Below are 19,802 nucleotides of genomic sequence, written 5' to 3'. Positions count from 1 at the left end.
AGAGGGGCACTGTGTGCTGGTCAGAGCTGTGGCCGGTCAGGGTGGGCTCTGCATTCTGGATCTGTATGGCAGAGCTGGGAAAGTAGGGTTGGCCTCCCTGTGACCTCAGGAGCCCGTGGGCTGCTGCTGCCATGGCGCTTTAGGGTTCCCTGGGGCTTCAGAGCTCACACGACATTCCCATACAATGCATTTCATTCGTACCATTTCAGCACCCTCCCTTCCCAGCATACCTTGGGCCAAGCTGGCTAATAACTTTAGTGGCTCCTCCTTTCATCTCAAAACTGCCAGTGTGGGTGATAAACTCCAGGTTCTGCTTACAGCAAAACCTGGAAGGAAAAGTGTGGTATGACCCCATGCACTTGACTGATGAGGGAACTGAAATTTATGGAGATTTTTCACCTTCCCTGAGAACCTCAGCTAAAGGGCAGCAAAGTCCTGATCAGGATGCTGTCTCCAGTCTCCAGGAGCAAAGTGTGTTATACCGACTCCACCTGCTCTCCGCCGCCGCTATGGGGGAGCCTACCTCGCGCAGCTCCTCCGGGAGCTTCTCCTCTGCTTCTGGACCTCACATGCCACTGTGGTGGCTGCAGCTGTTAGGCAGAGTCCCTCTCCATAGACGCTGTCAGGCCCTGCTCCTTGCCACAAAGCACTGCCTGCCTCAGCAGTCAAGGCCTGTCCTCCCTTAGGATCTTTCCCAGGATGCTTTTTAATCTCAAGTGACACAGAGTTAGATGTTCCTCAGCATCCCGGACCCCATGCTCACATCTGTTCTGTACACTGTATACACCTGGGAGCGCTGTCACAGCCTTGGCTCCCCCTCCCTTCCTTCCCTGTTGACTTCTTCCTCTCTCTACCTCTGTTTTTCCCTCTCTGTCTCACATCCTCTGTCTGCCTGTTATCTCTCTGTGTCTGTCTCTCTGTCTCTCCGTCTCTGTCTTTCTCTCTGTCTTGGTCTCTCTCTTTCTCTGTCTGCTATTCCCTTTCATCTTCTTTTCAACCCAACTCTCAGGTTGGCCTTCCAGCCTTCCCGCAAGGCAGCCTCTGCTTCCCTACTCCCTGCAGGCTCAGCTGGCACTGCCCATCTCCAGCCTGTGCCAGTGTCTGTAGAGCTGGGCCTTTGGCATTCGGCGGCTGCTCCTTGCCTTACCACAGTATCTTTCTGCACTTGGCATTTCTCACCCTGCAACTGAGTGCCAGGACTGTGAGGCGCCCTCACCCTATTCCTGTGCCTGCTAATCTGGTGCCCCCTCAGAGATCTCTCCCGTGCCTTCACATTCCGGATGTCCCCACAGCCAAGTCACCAGGGAGTATTTTCTGAGTTCAGAGATACTGTTTCCCAGGAGAGCAAATGTGGAAGTGAATTTGGGAGGCAGAATCACCTCTCATGGAAAATACCAGATAAATGTGGGCTCTGGGATGTCCCAGAGGTCAAGTTTGTATTAAAAGTTGTAGTAAGCACTGTGACCTGCTACCACATAACTCTTTTCATTCAGTGGAAATGATTACAAGTGTTTGGTGCCCCCTGCCCACTGGCCCAACCCATGCTAAATAAGATTAGAGCTTAGTTAAAACACTAAGAGTACAGGATTTTAAAAAGCTAATTAGAACAGTCACATTTAATTAGTGAGGAGCAGAGCAGTTTTCCTCCCTATCATTTGTTGCCGCTGTGTTCTCAAGAGGACCCATGAAGGCTGTCAGTTGAGCTGGGCATAGTGGTGCACAGCTGTAATCGTAATCCCTGGGAGGCTGAGGCAGGAGAATGTGAGTTTGAAGTCAGCCTGAGCTACATTTGATCTGTCTCAAATTTTACAAAAAGGTGGGTGGCAGCAACATGGGTTTGCGCATTACATAAAAATCCTTTGAAGGATGCTGAAGGAGAAGGATCACAAGTTCAAGTCCAAGCCCAGGAATGTTAGAGATTTAGTGAGATTTTTTCTCAAAATTTTAAAAGGCAGGGGTGGGGGCTGGGGTGGTGATGGCTGGAGATGTATTTCAGCAACAAAGGCCTTGAGTTCAACCCTCAGTGCCACAAAAAGCAATAATAATAAGGAAACATACCTTTGATATGACTTGTTACATAGTTGCTTCAGTGGGTTATTTTAAAAAGAGAGAAATAGACTGGGTATGGCGGTGCACACTTGTAATCCTCACAGTCAGGAAGTACAGGCAGGAAGGTCGCCATGAGTTTGAGGCTACATAGTGAGCTCAAGGCCAGCCTGGAATACATAGCAATGCCCGATCTCAAAAAGCAAACAGAAAGAAGAGAGAGAAGGGGAGAGAGAGAGAGAGAGAGAGAGAGAGAGAGAGAGAGAGAGAGAGAGAAGATTTTATCAAATCTACAGTTTTATAGACAGTGTTATTTTAGGAGGACTTTAGAGGTAAGATATTATTTCATTTTTTAAAAAATGTTGGAAATGAAAAGTGGGTTGGTGTGAAGAAAGTTCAGCTCTAGAGCGGGTGGCACAAGCCAAGGAGTGCCAGCAATGGCTGGACTCTGAGACTGCTCATGTCCTCCAGGGTCTGTCCCATGCTGTGGGTACATACAGAGCTTACTATCCCTTCCTCTGACAGTGGAGAGAGTTCTTTCTTACAGGGAGCAGAAAGAAGCTTCTCTGTGAGCCTTGGATGGCTCAGGGCAAGAGGACTCACAGCCTGTCCCCACCCCCATGACTACCTCAAGCAACACTGCCCTCTTGGCTCCTGAATGCAGCTGTCCTATGTCCAGCCCCCTTCCTCTGATGTCTAGGGCCATGTTCTTTCTTACTGGTGGCTCTAACACAGGCACTGGAGAACCCACATGCAGAGGAATGGCTTGTGGCCTCCTAGGTGGCCAAGGATGGCCTGGTCTCTCATCTTGCCCTACCATCTCTCACGAGAACCTGGGAGGTGGCAGTTCCCATCCCATCATTCCTGGAGGATCCTCCAGTTCTGGGGCTAAGGGCTTAAGTGGGTTTTATTTTGAAGGGTGAGATCAGAGGTGGGAAGACACACCATAGTGTCTCTTAGGGAAGAATCAGCCTTGTCTGGAAGGAGGCTTAATATCTTCTCTAAGGAGCCTCCCTTTTCAGGCTGTCCCTGCTGCCTCCAGGAACCTCCCCCTGGAGGGCACCTCTATCCAGATCTAGGTTCCCTGCAGCCCTCTGCCTATAGGTAGCAGCCATCTTAGCCCTTGGCCTTACTGTGTTATAGAGCTTCCATCAGCCCCACAATACACTGCTTCTGGAATTTGTGCCCATTCTGCCAAGGATGACTTCCAGGCCTGGTCTGTAAAAGGAAGGGAAAAACAAGTGTCAGGGCCTCTCTTGAGGGAGGGCTTGGGAAAGGGAGTGAGCAGGGGATAGAAGTTTGAAGATCTATTTTGTCCAGACAGAAAAGTTCTTTCTAAAGACCTAGCATTGCAGTGTGGTGGAGCAGTGACCATCGTCGAGGATCAGAGCTGTACAACAGGAGTAGCCTCTGGCTCTGGCTCTCTCTCTCTCTCTCTCTCTCTCTCTCTCTCTCTCTCTCTCTCTCTCCCTCTCCTCCTCCCCTGTCCAAACTTTTGCACTGAGCTACAGCTCCAGGCCTTTGGGCTTTTATTTTGGGACAAGTTCTCATTAAATAGTTAATTTGCCCAGGCTGGTCTCGAACTTGTGATCCTCTTGCCTCAGCCTCTCAGATTTCTGGGATTACTGGCATGTGCCACCATGCCCAGATGACAGAATAACCATTTACTATTTTCTCCCCTTTGGATCCATCACCAGTAACTACCCATGAATCTCTGAATCCCATTAGTTTGTGGAGTTCCTAGGGAAACACCTAGATTACCAGATGTCTTTCCCCTTCTCTTCTCCTGCAGCTTCATTTGACTAGAATGTCATGTGTTCCCGTGCAAGGAGGAACTCCCCTCCACCCATAACTGGTGTCTCTGCCTTCAGTCTCGCTGCTGGTGGCTGACTAATTCATTACTAATACACTGACTGCAAAGAGCCTGCGTCAGCCCCAGGTCAGCTGTGACAGATCCAGCAGGGTTTAAATTACCACAATAGACGAATGCCTGAAAAGCCTGATTCTAGGTTTTTGCATGAACCTGTCCTAATTTTTTAATTTCTCTGTCTCAGTTTTCACATCTGTAAAATAGGGGGTGCTGGCCCAACTACATCCCTCTCACTGTACTATCTAGCTTGAGTCCAGGCTGTGGAGTGATACCTTGTACTAAATACATAAAATTTAAAAAATAAAATAAAATACACAGATCAAATAAGGGGATGATTGTGAAAGTATCTCCTAGAGCTGGATGTGGTGGCACATCTGCAATCCCAGCACCCTGGAACACCCAAGCAGGAGGATCGCAAATTCAAGCTCATCCTGGGCTGTGTAGCACTTAGTGAGATGCTACCTCAAAATAAAACATTTTTTAAAATGAAGGAGGAAGAAGTAAAGCCATGCTGTTATGTTGAGCTGTAGGGGACTCAGGTCAACAATTTCTGACATTGCCAGTCAAGCGGAAGACCCAATACTATTATGGACTACTGGACTCTTTTAGAATATTTTGCTGAGTTAACACACCTATAATATTCAAATGACAGAACTAAACAAAAAAAGGGCATACAGATGAATGTCCATTTTGTATCTGTGTATTCAAAGTGGTTAGGATAGATATATAGTTACATTCTCTTAATGAAGAGAGGGATTTGTTCTAATGGTGTTTGTAAGTAGGATATCATGTCTGCATCTTGTACAGCAAATAACCACTAGGAAGAGAATATGCAATGTGTTAATTATTGAAACTGTCCTACCAATTTGGTTTGAAACTGTCTCATTGCTATTTGTTTCTCAATGAAATTATGGAGAAAAAATAAATAAATAAAGAAGTAGGGAATGGGATGGAAGAGAAAGAGGGAAAGGAGGGCCTTGTAAGCTATAAAGGAAAGGTTTTATATTGACTAGTCCCTGTTAGGGATTGAACTGTGCCCCTGAAAGATCTTTAAGTCCTGAATTCTCATACCTGTGAATGTGACCTTATTTGGAAATAGGCTCTAAGCAGATGTATTAACTTGCCATTATGGGGCCAGGGAGATGGCTCAGTGGAATAAGTGCTTCCCTGGCAAGTGCAAGGGTCTGAGTTCAATCCTCGGTTCTGCCAAAGAAATGCCAAAAAACAAACAAAAAAAAAACCCCTTGCCATCACGCTGGGGGAGGATGGGCCACTAAGCCAATATGATGGCTGTTCTCCTAGAAAGGGGGACAGAACCTTACGTGGACAACTGCCACATGAGGGCAGAGGAAGGGATTGCTGTGCTGCCACTGTAAGCCAGGAAGTCCAGGGGCTTAGTACTGGAAGAGGCAACATGGGATCTCTCAGAGTGAGCACGGCCCTGCCCCACCTTGACTTGAACCTATGGCCTCCAGAACTGGGAGAGTGTGATTCTTTCTTGTTTTAAGCTACACCCAGAGTGCAGCACCGTGACTATTAACCCTGACATGTCAACTTCACAGGATTAGGAAACACCTAGATTACTAGGTCATGCTCGTTGGTGTGTCTGGGTGGGTCCTGGAGGCACGGCATTAGGTACTATATATGGTTTCTCTCGCATTGTTCTCCTGCTCTGCCTTGTGGCCACTGTGAACTAAGCCCTTTTACTCTGTCATACTTGCTGTCCCGATGTTCTTGCCTGGATGTAGTGGCACACATCTGCAATCCCAGCACCGTGGAAGACCAGCTGACTATAGACTGAATCCCCTCAAACTATGAGCAAAATTAAGCCTTTTCTCCTGTAAACTGTGAGCGCCGGGTGTGGTGTCCAGCCATTGGAGAGCTGACCAACAGGAGTACTTTGTTGTAGCAGACCCAGGAGACCAAGTGTCTTGGTTACTCTTCTCTCATTGCTGGGACAAATACCCAGCACCCGAAATGAAGGAAGGAAAGGTTTATTTAGCTCACAGTCAGTGGAGATTTCAGTCCATACTCAGCTGGCTCCAAGGCAGAGTGGCACATGGCAGAGAGCAGCCATTTAGGGTGGCAGTAAAGAGCAGAGTTAAGGGAGTGGTAGCAGCTCAGGCAGCTAGCTAGCCTTTCTTCTCCTTACAGTGAAATGCAAATTACCTGCCCCAGGGAGGGTACAGCATCCACACCCACAATAATCAATCACAAAACCCAGAAGCCACTCGTGACTGCATGAGGCTTTGGGGGGACACCTAGACACAAACCATAACACCAAGCCAGGTCCCACATGGATTCTTGGGGCCAGCAAAGACATTGGCATCCACTGCTCATCCCAGCACGTGGTACCACTGGGGGCTCTGATCACAGCTGTGGGAAGCTTCAGGGTAGCTCTCCCATCCCTGCTGGGAGTGTTACCTTAGTTCTAGCACATTCTTGAACTCAACCATCATGAGGTCAACACTGCAACACCATCATGATCTTGAACAGATGTTTGTCCCTCCTGTCCTCAACCTTGGCCAGGATGCCCACTCAGAAAAAGACCTGGGGAAGAGGCACTGATGTGATCGCAGCCTGGCTGTCACCTAAAGGCAGATACTCAGGAGAGTTTTGAATCAAAGAGCCAGCTGGTCCCAAGGGGCTCTGATGATTCAGAGGCCCTATCTACTGCCACATGGGGCTTCACTGGGAGAGAGCTGGGTTCCAGACCCAGCTTTGTCCCTGCACTAGGTCACCGTGAATGCATTTCACCTCTCACAGCCTCAGTTCTTCCTATATGAAATAGGGTACTGATCCCTCCCTCAGAGAGTTGCTGTGAGGATTAAATGAAATAATAGGTGGAAAAATATTGTAAGAGTTCAGGTTTAAAAAAAAAATCAATGGGTCATTATATAACAGTGTTTTCTCTGCAGTCAGGGCAACAAGGGCCCTTCCTTCATTACTACGAAGGAAAGCAACTTTTGTAGATAGAGTCATTGCATGCTGGTCCTACAGGTCTAGGTGTGGTGTATGGGGATCAAATGCAGAGGAGGGTTGAATTTTCCCATAAAAAAGACAGTTTCACCAATACTAGATAGCCTCAGGCTTCCAGCCACAGTTCTTGAAACTCCAGGAAAATAAGGCCAGCTTTACAAGCTATGACAGAGCTGGAAACACTCAGTCTCAGAGAAATGCAAACTAAGGTCACAAGATTCAGATTGCAACTCCCAATCTGCTGCAACACTTAAGACTTCTGATAAAACAAATGCTGGCAATGATGTGGATCTGGGTGTGTGCATGAGTGCATACTGCTGCAAGAATTTTGGAAAATAGCTTGATATTCCTCATGAAGTTGGATGTTGGAACGCCCTGCCCCAGGCAACTGTCATCCTTGTCACATATCTTAACCCTGACTGTGTCACACCTGCCTGAAGGCCTTTTGAAAGATGTGGATGCCTAAGGGGGGGGGGGAAGGTGGTGCACCCCTGTAATCCCAGCACTCTGGGCAGTGGGCAGGAGGATCACAAATTCAATCCCAGGCTGGGTGACTCAGTAAGACCCTATCTCAAAATAAAAACTGAATAGGGCTGGGAATGTAGCTCTGTGTGAAGACCTTGCGTCAATCCCTAGTATGAGACACACACACATATAGGTACATCAGCACCTGTCTCCCACAAAACTCCCCCCAAGGAGCTAGACATTGCAGGGCAGAGAACTTAACTTTGGCATTATAATGGGTTTCTTTTTAAATTTTTGTCAGTTTAAAAATTTGTTTCTTGATACTTTAATACTAACTGGCACTGAGGTCTCAGAGACAAGCATGTGGCTGGGTGGGACCCACACAAGGAGACATCAGGGACAGGGACTCGGTTTACAGGCAGAACCATCCTGCTCTCTCCTTGTCCCTGCTGCCAGTCTGCCTGGTCCAGTGCAACTCTCAAATGTCAGCAAGACGCAGCGCATGCACCCAGGCGGTGGCCCAGATAGACAGTGGAACTGTCAGCTCTGGCTTCCCAGGCCACATGATGCCTGCTACCCAGATCCTTCCTAGCTCTGTGATGTTGAGCACCCACCTCCACCCGCTCTCTAGGCTTTCTTAAGTTTCCCATCTGTCAAAAGTGGGTAGAGAAAGAATGGGCGTTCTTGTCTCCAAGTTCTTTCCAGCTCAAGGATTCAAGGATTCTGTGCCAAGACCTCAAGTGTCCTCTGTAAGTCAATCTGGCTACACATAGCTCAGCCTAACTGTAAAGGAAGCCAGAACAGTCCTGGTAGTGCAACAAATCTGCAGATACCCAGTTGTTGGAAAGCAAGCTCTGGGACAGTAGAGGCTTGTCCGCACCGAGCATCCCTAGTTCCTAGAACTGTCTAGCACACAGTAGGTGTTCTGCGAAGGTTTACAGTGGTGAGATGCATTGGAAGCACAGGCACCCTGCGAACTTCCACACTAGGCCTGACCCCATATGATCCCACATGAGACTTGGTGAGGCAGGTGGTCTGTTCCTGGCCACATGAGAGAGCCTTTGAGGCCTGCACCTCTGGCTGCCAACCCTGTGCTCCTCCCATGTCACCCTGGCTGTCATGTTGGGGTGCAGTTTGGTGAGGCAACTCTAGATGGACACCTTGCACCTTGCCTGGCTGGCCCTTACAATCCTGCTGTTCAAGATTCTGCTTCTTCCTGGTAGGTCAGGAAATGGGACAGACGCAGAGTGGCCCAGGCCTGTGAGTCAGGATCAGGAGGCCACTCTGTGTGAGTCAGCCCCAACTCAGCCAGTACAAAGCTTGGGGCTCACTGTGTGGGTGAGCTGTGATTACAGGGCTCCATTGCCTGGCCCCACCCACACACAGTGCCATGCTCCTCAGATCCAGGACCTTCAGTCTGATCTACTCTTTTGAGTCTTAGAAATAAACCTCTACAGGACTAAAATAGCTCACCATTGATTACCATTCTGTGCTGAGCTGGGTCCCATCACTCTAGTGTAAGAGTGGCATTACTAACCCTAATTTTTCAGAGAAGGAAACTGAGGTACTGGCCCTATATGTCTGTGTTGGAATTCAAACTCCACAGCCCACTTTGGGATAACACTGAATACATCTAGGGAAGGGAGACCCTCAGAAGACCCTACCTTGGTGTGTCCAATTTTGTATTCATTTGTGTTCAGATTGATGGCCCCAAGAAGCAGCTCTGAGTCCCAAGCTTTTTTGTTGTCCACAAATCCTTGGGGCTTCATGTTGGCACCTGGTAGAAGAGAGTTATCAGCACACCCAAGTTTACAGCATACAAAATATATTCACTCAGCCAGAAAAAAAATTTTTTTTTCCTTCTGTACTGAAGTTGGAGCCCTGGAACTTTCTCCTACTGAACTACATCTCCAACACCCCCCTTACAAAATTTTTTAATTTTGAGACAAAGTCTAGCTAAGTTGCCCAGTTGGTCTTGAATTTGTGATTCCTTTGTTTCATCCTCACAAGTAGCTGGGATTATAGTCTGTACCGTAGTGCTAGACAATCCACCAATCTTTTGAAATGGTCTTTTTTTTTTTTTTTTTTTTTTTTTTTTTTTTTGTGGCTGGCTCAGCCCATCCTGCGGGTAGGGCTGGCGTGGCATGTGGTGCCTGGAATCATACTACTGTCCTTGTGCTGCCTAAGCTCATCTAAGTAGGCACTCTAGACCAGTGAGCTATCTTGCCAGTCACTTGAGATGGTCCTTAAAACAAGGATTAGACATGATTCCCATCAAAGGCAGGGCAGACTTAACAGGAGATGTTGGGCCAAAGGCTGTCACTTGGAAGTGAATGTTGGTGTGGACCAGGGATTCTGGGAGGAAGGGAGAGTTAGAGCTTTGCACATACTAAGCCAGCACTGAACCACTGAACTACATCCCTAAGCCCTTTCTTCTTTTTAAATTTTATTTTGAGACTGTCTCGCTAGGATGTCCAGACTGGGCTTGAACTTGCTATCCTCCTGCCTTAGTCACCAAGAGTGCTAGGATTCCAGGCATGTACCATTATACTGTTTCTGGAAATTCTTCATTCCTTAATCTATGGCAATGTCTTCTAGCGAATGAGGAACATGGAAGGTCATCTCCAAGATAGGAGTCTTAGTTTAATTTCACCAGAAGCAGGCCTTTGGGACAAGGATTTGAGTGCAAGTAGTTTATTTGGTAGGTGGAAGGTTTGGGAAATGAGCAGAAAAGCAATAAAAGACATATTACCAAGTCAGCTATCACAATGGGCAACTGGAACATAATGCCACTGAGGGGCACGGGGAGTTTTTGTACCATGGAAGCTGGCAGATTTCCTACCAGTAAGGGCTTTTTGTTGGCCCCCAAGAACACCTTGTTAATGTTTTAACACTTGTTAAATGTTACAGCATGCTACTTCCGAGAGCCAGTATAGAAAATGAACTCAAAACTAGTCCTCTATGAAGACGAGGTATTTATGTACCGACTCATCAGCTGAGAAATACACATGAGGAGGCATTAATTCCTGGGACTTTTGGCCTGCCAAGGAAGGACAAAGCAGGCTCTGCCAGACAAAGAAATGCAGGTTCTGGCCGTTGAATGCTGAGCCGAAGTGTGCTGAAGTGATGAGACTGAAGCAGTATTGGTAGGACAGCCACAGTGCTGCCAGCATGACACAACTCTACTAATCCACCCTGCCCAGGGGGTCCCAGATCCATCCCCCTTCATTTCTTTCTTTCTTTTCTTTTCTTTTTTTTCTTTTTGCAGAACCAGGGATTGAACTCAGGTCCTTGCATTTGCCAGGCAAGTACTTATTCTATTGAGCTATCTCCCCAGCCCCCCTCCTTCATTTCAACCCATACCCTAAAACTCTGGTGTGAGTTCTACTTGAGTGGGCACCATTCTGCTTTAGAAAGGAGCTAGAACATGAGTTTTGGCTAATCTACTGTTTGAGTCTCTCTGAGCCTTGGTTTGCCCCCATCGGCTCTGACATTTGAAGGTGAACTTATCTTGGCACAAACCCTAACTCTGCAGACTCCCAGAACTTTCAGCAGGGAGCCATGACCTTGTAACATCCCTGATTGCTTCAACTCACAGGGGACAATGCAGCAGACAAAATGCGGTGCGGTGCCATAACAGGTGGTCAGAGGCTTGTTCAGCTGCTCTTGGGGGAAGAATGAAAGAGAGAAAGAGAGAAACGAAAAAGACAGAGTGAGACTCAGCACTAATACTGTTGGCTGCCCATACTCAGGAGAGGTCTGTAGTTAGAGCTTAATTAAATTAAAATTATAACCCAGTGCTTCAGTTCCACCTGCCACTTTTCAAGTATGTATTAACTATGTGGGGTTAGTGGTCACCATACTAGACAGTGCAAAAGAGACCATTTCTCTCACTGTAGAAAGTGCTTTGAGACAGAACTAGTCTCAAGAACAAGGGCGACATGGTTTACAAGAAAGGAGGCAACTCCTGATTTAAGGATGATTTATTGAAGAATCCTGGCACTAGGAAGACCTGCCTGCTATTAATCCCCAAAAGGGATGGTCTCTCTTCCACATCTTGGTTTCTTCTAATCAGGTGACTTTTCTGCCCAGAAAAGCCTGATCCTTGGAATATGGTAAAATCTTCCTTCACACAACAGCTCATTGGTGGCCGTACTTCTGTACTTTGGAAAATGTTTCCAGTAATGTCCAAATTTTGCAGAAGTTTTAACCCATCAGCCAAATTTTGCACCCAAGATCTGGGTCATTTATACCTCCATTTGTCATATTGCCCAGGCCCCTATAATGCTGGGTTTCGGTCTGGCTGTGTTTGGATTGGACCTTTTCTAAGGGTCTCTTTTGTCTAATGATTCCGTGTGCTCTTCAGAGGCAACAGACTCTTTGAGTTAGAGATGGACACAGATAGGATGGAACCATTCTAACCTTGGCTATGAAGCCGCAGCCAGAATATACTGGACCCAACGTGGCCTCTGAGTAGCTCCTGCTCTCTTGGTAGAATTTGCAGACCATCATAAAGGAGTAGCTTCTCTTCTGCTTCTTTCCTCCAGCTGAGGAAGAGGTAAGTATATTTTGTGTCCATGCCCAGCGTAGGGTCACACATCTCCAGTAAGTGGTCTATGCCAAAGCACACACATTCTCTGGATTGAAAAGTTTTATCATGATACTAGATGAAGTAGGACGCACAGAAAAACAATATCTATTAGGGATCAGAAAAATAGCATGACTATGGCATAACCTCAGAAAGGGACCCTGGATACCCTGGGGAGTGATTTAGGGCTGGCACAAGGTAGCAAATTGCCCCCCCCCCTGTGGAGGAGGAAAGAGTCCATAGACCTATGAAGAATATGCATGTTGGTGAAATATCTCTGAGCGCAAGCAGATTGGCAGTTTCTGCCCAGCTGAATGGCAGTTCTGGGGGGCAGCTTTCACCCAGGCGATTCCCCCTGCAGACTCTATGATTGCCATTGAACAGGAGGCAGGGCTGTGCTTGGCATTTGTCTCAGACAGGAGTAGGGTCAGAAAATAAGCACAGGACTGTTGGGTATCAGCTTTCCCAAGCAATGTCACTCACTCGACCTAGAGGTGACATAAGCTCCATGATCAGTTGAGCTGATGGAGGCTCCCAGGACACACTGACATCTTTCTTATCTGCTTTTCCTTTCTTACTCTTGTGCTGCTGACAAAGAAACTCAGCACCTCACACTCACAAGGCAAGTGCCCTACCACTGAGCCTCCCTCAGCCCTACACTGACACCTTTCTATTCTGTTGTTGCATGACCTGAGTCCTACTTTGAGCAACTTAGCATTTACTCATTCATTCACTCACTCACTCACTCACTCACTCACTCACTCACTCACTCATTCATTGACAAGAGTTGGATTAGAGAGTTTTCTTTCTTTCCCATTTTGGGAATTAAAGGCCATCATCACAGAAGACTGGACATGACAAAAAACCAACTATACCTCTTCTTTAGAGAGAACACCCAAGAGTTCCATTCTTGATTTCTGGAACAAGCCCACCACTGTTTCATTCAAGGGGTCTTTGTTCTTCTCCAGCCAGCCTGTGATGTTATATCCCACCCGGAGGGAGGCAGACACCAATGAATAAGTTGGAGACCTCCTCTCTCCTTTTCAGGTTCCACCCCTGGAGTCTTGAACTACAGCTTTGTTCTGTTCTGGGCTCTTAGGACCAACCCCTAACCCCATCTCCAGGGGCTTGAGTTCTTTTTTTTTTATTTTTATTTTATTTTTTTATTTTTTATTTTTCAACAAATAATACACTGCATATGTTCTTCTTAGTGGTTAATTGCTGTACAAGATGCGGACTTGTGATCCTATTTACAAACACCATTAGAACAAATCATTCTATTCAGGGGCTTGAGTTCTTTATCTGAATAATTTGTGATTTTAGGAATGAGCTTAACCCCCAGTTTGAGTGGCAGGCCTCATTCTCTGCTTTGCTGAGCATTTGCAGCTTGCCTGTCTTGGATACCTCATCTCCGAGCATTGCACATAAGCCAGCACTCCCCAGCTTTTCACTCCCAAGCTGTGATCTTCCTTTATACAGCCTGCTCTGTGGGGCACACTGAATTTCCTGACCCCCAAATCTTCTTCTGTCCAGGTGGACTTGCTCTCAGTGACTGGCTGTGGTTGGTGGAATCTTGAGGTACATAAAGAAATCTCTGCAAAGGTCTTGGGCCTTGCATTGCTGAGGGGCACGCATCCTATTTGCAGCACTGTAGGGTCACTGCCTGAAGGAATAGGATCTCTATTCATCCAGGATCAAGGGCTGCATATGTCCAGGTAGTTGGACATCCACTAATGTCTGCTTCGCATTTTTGCCGTATGGCCCTAGCTTCATGGGTAAGGACAAAGGGGCTTTGTAGATTCTTCCACCAACCATAGATGAAGAAATACCTGAAAAGCCAAACCTTTGGCTTCTCACCTCCTGTTCAGCACATAGACATCTGTCACCTCAGTGCCTTATTTGAAGGCCTTCTCAAAGTGCACAGTGACCATTTAGCTTTGAAGTGCCATTGCTGTAAATATGGAGCTCTTCTCAGTGCAGTGTGGCAAGGAGGTGTAGCCTTGCAATTTGGCTCCAGGCCTGCTGTTTGCTCCAAGTATCGACCCAATCCATTTTGTGAATAATTGGCATTGTTGTGGTTGATGATATAAAATCCTGGCCCCAATGCCCAATGCAATCATGGCTTTCCTGACAGCACTGTCTTCAGGCTGCTGTTTCCCTGCAGTTAAACCCACAGAGGCCGACATACTCTGCTGGTAATAGGAGAGTTGGCACATACAGCAATATTGAAATCTCAAGGAAATCCAACACATTCTTATAAGCTGGCTGGACCAATTTTACCTCCCCTATTAGTTATACAAATAAAACCTGAGTCCTCGCTGTACCTAATTTCCCTCTTTCCCAAGGACTGCATTTGTCATGAGTGTAAAAGCTGCTCCACAGATGTCACCCCATTGGTTTGGCAGCTACAAGCTATCCAAGGGAAGAATTATTCAGTTGGGAGTAATTAATGGGCTCACGGAATCATTTTTTTTTTTTTTCTTTTTGCAAATGGTGTCATTTCTGGCTGAGACTGATGTTCAGCCATCAAACCAAGGGCCACTGACACTGTGTGGCCCTGGCAGATCTGATGGCATGAATCACCCGCTGCTCCCTAATGAGCATCTCTGGCTGGACTGCTTTAGAGCTCTCACGTGGGGAAATGCTGAGGAGGTTTGAGTTGGAGTTCATTTCAATTGCTGAGTATTCTGATATATTATGGTTGCGCTAGTTGGGGACAGAATCCTCTGGAGAGGCAGGTCAGGATGGATGTATAGTAGCTGGGGTGGATGGTAGCCAGCAGATGCCACAGAATGCACGGAGGCTGGTACTCACAGTGCCTGCGTAGTGGACAAGCTCAAAGTGGGCCTCAGGGCCCTTGCCTATGTGGCTCCTCTTGGGTTTACGGAAGTTTCTGGACTTGCCCAAGCAGTTGTGCTACAGGGAGGCCTTGAGTGTGGCCCCTGTGGCTTTGGGGAAGAAACACTGCTCCTCCAAGATGGACAAAATGCCCCTGAGCTAAGAGGGCAGAGGACAGAATAGCACTAGCGGTGGCAGCAGTACCCCAAAGAGTCCACGCTGGCACTGGGCCTGAGGCTGGTGGTACAGATGGGCTAGCCACCCACATGGCCAGCCAGGAAGCAGAATTCAGGACAGCAACATCTGGGAACAGCACCTGGTACCCATGGTCACATTTTCAAATGTCATTTCTATGTGCAAGAGGCTGGAATCCAGGGAGTTCAACAGAAGGGACATTGAGACCTAACCAGGCCAGGTAGCACCCCAAATACTAGTACCACCCCAACATGGGCCCCAGGCATGCTTGATCATCAGAAAATCCCTGAAACCAATGACATCTGTTGTCTCTGCCTTTCTCTTTTATCTGCTTTCCCATATCCTTTTGCCACATTTGGTTAAACAACAGTCTTTGAAAAAGTTTTCTCTTCTATTCCTAGTGCCTATTAATTTCACAAAATATTGAATTTCAATGCATATAATATATCTTGATAATGTCCACATGTATTCTTGACCCTAGATCATTTGCTCAGACATTCCATCTGGTGTGATTACAGGGAAAACTGCCATAGTACCTGCTTACAGCATAACTCTTGTCTTTGACAAGTGACTTCCTTGCTCTGTGCCTCAATGTTCTCATCTACAAAATGGTAATAAAATACCCCCCCCAATTTGGTAGATTGTTACAGTCCATGGAGTTGTAGCAGACACTGCCCAACTCACAGTAGTGTTTGCTGCTGTTGTGCCCATCTGGTGCCTATGGTTAAGGGACTAGCTGCCAGACCAATGAAGGTAGTATTGCTGACTGCTCCAAGCTAAGAGCCCCAGGGACATTTCCCTCCTAGGGCATGCCCCACACAGCCCCATATGCTTTCCAACGCCCTCCTGGGAACTGCAGGTCACCTTCCTAGGAGGTCCATGCAGGCCTGCAGGTTGATGCCAGAGTCCCTGAATGTCTGCACGATGCCCTCATGCGTGTACTCTTCCGGCTCCAGCATGAACATGCGGTGGTTGAAGAATGGCTGCAGATGAGTGATGAAGCTGCTAAGCAGCAGTTGCTCAAAGATGTTGAAATGGGCAAGAACAGAGCAGGAGGCATTGACTGGGGCCCAGAGAGCCGGCTGATGGGCCATGAAGAGGACAGATATGTGTGAGAATTCTGCAAAAGCTTTCAGCTATCAAGAACTGGGCAAGATGCCTGATCACTGAGCTATTCTTGGTCACAACCACATATGAGAAGCGGTTTTCTGTTACCTTCCCCTGCAGTGGGGATTCTGAAGCCCTAACCCCATGGAGCCCGTATAAAAGGGAAACCAGCGTGGAAAGAACCATCTTTCTAGGGGTGAAAATCACTTGAAGTGCTTTATGGCTCTGACCCACTATTTCCTGGGGGCTGCTCTGTCTGTCCCTTTCTCTCTGTCTGTCTCTTTCTCTGTCTCTCTGTCTCTGTCTCTGTCTCTCTCTGTCTCTCTGTCTCTCTCTCTCTCTCTCTAGCTTTTTTTTATCTATAGGATAATAATCCTTCCCCCTTTTTTTCATTTCTCCACATGGAGGGTCATTAAAGCTATGCTGGTAAATCGGTTCTGTCCTTTAAAAACAAAAGACCATACTTTTTAAGAATTGCTAATTTCATAGTGTAAATACTCACACCATAGCAAGTTTCAAGCTATCAACATCATGACAACTGACTCGCAGAATTTTTTTAAAATTTTATTTATTTATTTGTTTATTTATTGTGTGTGTGTGGCCAGCTCAGCCCACCAGGGGGCTGGGCTGGCTGGCATGTGGTGCTGGGGGATTGAACCGTGGTCCCTGTGCTTTGCTAAGTTGTTCTAAGTAGATGCTTTAGACCACTGAGCCATCTCACCAGCCCCGACTCGCAGAATTGTTGAAAACCTTAGCAATTAGCTCTTGCATCCAGAACAGGCTAGCCCTGGCATACCATTAGCTCTGTTCACTAACTTTTCACAATTTTTTAAAATGACTTGGCACCATAGAAATGCAGGTGGGAATTTCTAGAGTCCAAAAGTCAGAGATCCAGTGGCCAACTAAGATTGGCCTACCCAGATCTAAGGTGACAAACAAGACAACCATGGAGAAAAGTAGCTTATAAAAGGAGAAACAGCCACCCCGAAGAAGAATGAAACATAACACTGGCCACTTTGAAGCTGGCAATGCCTAGCACCCAGTGAAGAATTATCTCTGCCTCTTGATGTCCAAGGTCTTGTTAAAACTGGTCACCAGCCACTTGAACATCTTGTCATAGGCGGCCTTGCCCGGAGCCCCAGTGGAGTTGTTGCGTTGTTCCATGTTTGGGCTCTTTTGCGCAAACTCATTGCCTACTTTGCCCCTGGGCCTGGTGATGCCTTTCTGGAGCTCGTCAGAATTGAGACCTATGAGATGGGCAACCTTGTCAGCCAGTGAATATGGATTACAAAAGCAGGTGAGTGGAAGGAAGACGGTGCCATGCTCTGGAGACACTAGCATTTTCTACTGTGGCCTTGGGAGGAGTGACAGGAAAGGTGGAAGACAAAACATTTGGGCAAAAAGAAAATAAAGATCCCAGGCAGTTTCTACATTTTCTCAATGTCAAGTAGTAAAGCAGACTGGAGATACTAAAAGCATGCCTCTGACTCACTAGTTTGCCTTTCTGAGAATAATAGTGACTGAACATTCTAGGAATGTCTTATCGGGAATGTCTCAACTGGCCACAAAGCACTGCAGAGCTCCCACCACCAGCTCCCTGTGGCTGAAGAGCCCCGCCTGGAACCTACGCTCTGTGGAGTCCACTACATCTTGCTCCTATCTGGGCTTCTGCTTGAAATTCATGTTCCCAAAGAGCGTGATACCCCCAGTCAACTTGTCCACACCAATGAAACTTCTCCTCAGTGCTGAAGCCCAGCGCATCAACGGCATCCTGTCAAGCAACAGAGAAGGGAACTTGGTTCCTCATTCCACATTGTGCAGGCCAAGATAGCCACTGTGAGCCCACCCCAGTGGACCCCTGCTGCAGGGTGTGTGCTCTGGAATCAGGGCACACCTGAATGGTCAGGTCTGTTTCCTCCAGGAAGCTCAGAATGGACTCTCAGAAGTTTACTTAATCTCTCTGGTCTCTGTTTAGTCATCTGCAAAATGGATACAGTAGGTGGTTGTAAGGTTAGATGGAAGTGATACATAAACTGTTTAGCCCAGTACATAGTAAGTACTCAATAAAGGGAGGTATTATTATTTTTAATAATAATTTTGTTTTTAAGACTTCATGATACATAGATACTAGGAGAAGGAAGGGTCAGGATAAATCAGGAATCATTTCTGTCACCAGAGAAAGGGCAGCCAGCTCTGAAACCCTGGGACTCTAGGAGACTGAGATAGGAAGATTGCAAGTTTGAGCCCATCCTGCTTTGTAACTTAGTGAGATCCTGTCTCAAAAAAAAAAAAAAAAGCTGAAAGGCTGAGAAGGCCTAGCACAGTGATGGTGAACCTATGCTACACGTGCTGCAGCTGGATGTTTATTACTGAAAGCACTGAAAGGTTCACCATCATCAGCCTATACAGAATACAAGCATGTGTCACATAACTGTCTTGGTCTGTGAAGTGCTTCATGTAAGATCTTATGGTGGTCCCATAAGATAAGAAGGGAAGTGAGGGGCTGGGGAGATTAGCTCAGTAGAATAAGAGCTTCCTTGGCAAGCGCAAGAGCCTGAGTTCAATCCCTGGTTCCACCAAAAAAAAAGGAAGTGAAAAATTCCTATCACCTAGTGACATTGTAGTCAGTGTAACAACATAGAGTGCAACACATCATTCACATGTTTGTGGAGATACTTGTAAGCAAACCTGTCTCATCTGTAAGTGGCATAAAAGTACGGCACAAATATTTATCTATAAGACATAATAATAAGCTACTATGTTACTATTCTTGTCTTTAGTAATCTATACATTTTCATCATTATTTTGGATGTTACTCCTGCTTTTTTTTTTTTTTTTTTCTTCAATACTGGGGATTGAACCCTGGGCCTTCCCACTGAGCTACATCTCCAACCCTTTAAAAAAAAAAAAAACTGGGCCATTTTAATGTTTTAACAATTTAGTAAATAGCTTTCTTGATGAATGCAGTCATGAGAGTTGTTCAGCAGTATTCAAGTTATGGTTCTCCTGATTGGTCTGTAGTCTTCAATAAGTGTAAGAAGTTACTGTAAAAACTAGTAAGACTGCATTGATACATCCATCATTTTCAGGATTGTTGGTTACCTGGGCATATTTACCCCAAATAACCTTGTCTCCTTGTGTCACAAGGCCCAACTCACTCATGTTCACCTCAGTCACTGTCTCTTTGGCAGTGACACCCTAAGTTGTATACTTTTTTCCACCCAAAGTTGGATTCTTTTTCACACCAAGTATTGGCAGGCAAAAGGTGGCTTTCAGTTCAGGATGTGTTACATGGACTTCTTAAAACATAAGCCCACTGGCCTAATGGATCTTTCATATTTAGATGGTTATCTTGTGAAACCATCTCCAACAAAGCAGACTTTAGTATCCATCTTCTTCCATGCCTTCTTTTTTCTCTTTCCAGTTCACATAACTTTTAATACTTCTGTTTCTCCTTGGGCACGAACTTTGGGCAGAGGAACTTCCCTTTATACTGCTTTTTCTTTTCATTTTTGTTTAATCATGTTGGAAAATACTTTTGTACGAGACTGTCCCTCTCTGTCCAGCAGGTAGGCAGGTCTTGCTCCTTGTGGAGTCTTTTCATCATTCTTTTGCTTGGTGTTTCTCTTTTCATGCATCTTGATAATCTTCTTCATTTGTATTTTCTCCGCATGGCACTGTTTGTGGTAGAGCTTAGCCTTCAGGCCAATCTTT

The 19,802-nt window shown here is 46.4% G+C and overlaps 1 pseudogene; it reads right to left on the bottom strand.

Moving 5' to 3' along the window:
- The window catches only part of LOC101573167, a 77,114-nt pseudogene that overhangs the window by 39,644 nt on the left and 17,668 nt on the right, over nucleotides 1-19,802 (bottom strand).

This window comes from Octodon degus, unplaced genomic scaffold, assembly GCF_000260255.1.
Source record: "Octodon degus isolate 3935 unplaced genomic scaffold, OctDeg1.0 scaffold00031, whole genome shotgun sequence".
Lineage (NCBI taxonomy): Eukaryota > Metazoa > Chordata > Mammalia > Rodentia > Octodontidae > Octodon > Octodon degus.
The sequence above is the reverse complement of the archived record's forward strand: the minus strand, read 5'-3'. Positions and strand labels throughout refer to the sequence as shown.